At 44.7% G+C, this 2,025-nt stretch overlaps 1 pseudogene; it reads left to right on the top strand.

Annotated features, from left to right (window-relative positions):
- The first annotated feature begins 613 nt into the window (after positions 1 to 613).
- LOC100350446 (small ribosomal subunit protein eS6 pseudogene) lies at positions 614 to 1,500 on the top strand (annotated as a pseudogene).
- Positions 1,501 to 2,025: the final 525 nt, after the last annotated feature.

The raw sequence follows: 2,025 nt of genomic DNA, 5'->3' as shown, positions 1-2,025 counted from the left end.
CCACTGCCTTCCCGGGCCACAGCAGAGAGCTGGACTGGAAGAGGAGCAACTGGAACAGCATCCGGTGCTCCTACTGGGACTAGAACCCGAGGTGCCGGTGCCGCAGGCGGAGGATTAGCCTAGTGAGCCGCAGCGCTAGCTTATTTTACCAGCTTTTTAATTACTTCCTCTCTTGTCTCTCTCTCTCTCCTTCCATTTTTCTCTCTACATTTTTTTTTTTTTAATTTATTTGAGAGGCGGAGAGAGAAAGAAGGAGAGCACTCCCATTTTCTAGTTTACTCCTCAAATGCCCACAATGACTGGTGCTGGGCTGGGCCAAAGCCAGGAGCTGAGAACCTAACCTCCTTCTCCCCTGTGAGTTGCAAGAACCCAGTTCCTTCTGACATCAACACTGCCTTCCAGGGTCCCCGTCAGCAGGAAGCTAGAATCAGGGGCTGGAGCCGGGCACCAAACATCGGTCCTGCAACATAAAGCGGAGGCATTTCAACCGGTGTCTTCCCATTAGGCTGGGACAAATATCCATTGTGCTTTCTCTTCCTCCTCCTCCTTTCCCTCCCTATGTAATAAAATGAAGAAACCCTCTAGAGAACAGGTAATTTTTTATGGCCCTATATGACCAAAATGATAAATTTATAAGTAGCTTTCAACAATGTGATCTGTAAGAGTACTTCAAAAAAACCATGGAAAATGGAATTACAAGTTCATTGGGGTCTTTTCCCTGGTGCCTCCGAGGTGATCAGCTGCTTCAAAATGAAGCTGGATGTCTCCTTCCCAGCCACTGGCTGCCAGAAACTCGTTGAAGTGGACGATGAACGTAAACTTCGCACTTCTTATGAGAGGTGTACGGCCACAGGAGTTGCTGCCAACACTCTGGGTGAAGAATGGAAGGGTTATGTGGTCCGAATCAGTGGTGGGAATGACAAACAAGGTTTTCCCATGAAGCAAGGTATATTGACCCATGGCCGGGTCCACCTACTGCTGAGTAAGGGGCATTCCTGTTACAGACCAAGGAATACTGGAGAAAGAAAGCACAAATCAGCTCAGGGCTGCATTGTCGATGCCAATTTGAGAATCCTCAATTTGGTTATTATAAAAGAAGGAGAGAAAGATATTCCTGGATTGATTGATACCACGGTGCCTCATCACCTGGGTCCTAAAAGAGCCAACAGAATTCGCAAACTTTTCAATCTCTCTAAAGAAGATGATGTACGCCAGTATGTTGTAAGAAAGCCCTCAAACACAGAAGGAAAGAAACCGAAGACCAAAGCATCCAAGATTCAGCGTCTAGTTACTCCACGTGTCCCGCAACACGAACGCTAGTGAATTGCGCTGAAGAAACAGCGAACTAAGAAGAACAAGGAGGAGGCTGCAGACTATGCTAAACTCTTGGCCAAGAAAATGAAGGAGGCCCAAGAAGATTGCCAGGGACAGATTGCCAGGAGATGGAGGCTGTCTCCTCTGAGAGTGTCTACGTCTAAATCTGAGCCCAGTCAAAAATAAGGCTTAAGAGAAACAAATAAATAAGATTGCATTTCAGATCTCCTTTACTGGGTTTTCACTGGTGATGTAACTACATGAATGAAGCAGCAGGTCATGGGAAAAGGAGATGTGTGGGTGTGGCAGTCTGGTCGGGGGGGCGGAGTCTTGAAAGCCATACTCTGAATTAATCCAGAGACCACTGCTATGTGATAGTGGGATAGATGGCCAGGATAAAGCATTTCTTTTGGTGGCTGATGGCACATTAAGATTCTTTTCAGAAAGGCAAGGAACAAGGTGGGAAATAAATAACTGGAACTGTTAATCCTTTTACACAGTTTCTTTTGAAGAGCACACTTTTTTCTGAAAAAGATATTTACAATATATGCAGAGTGCCCTGTGAAGGTGAACACTGCCAAATTTTTTAAAATATAATTTGTTAAGGCATAGCTAATGGAATACCATTTTTTAAAAAACATTACAAAGCTTTTAAAACCAGTACAAATTCACTACATTAACAAAACTGACTTGAAAAGCAGTTCACTGCCT

The sequence above is a fragment of the Oryctolagus cuniculus genome, chromosome 11 (genome assembly GCF_051225735.1).
Source record: "Oryctolagus cuniculus isolate XC-2025 breed Fujian yellow rabbit chromosome 11, ASM5122573v1, whole genome shotgun sequence".
NCBI classification, from domain to species: domain Eukaryota; kingdom Metazoa; phylum Chordata; class Mammalia; order Lagomorpha; family Leporidae; genus Oryctolagus; species Oryctolagus cuniculus.
This window is presented reverse-complemented; position numbering and strand designations above follow the sequence as displayed.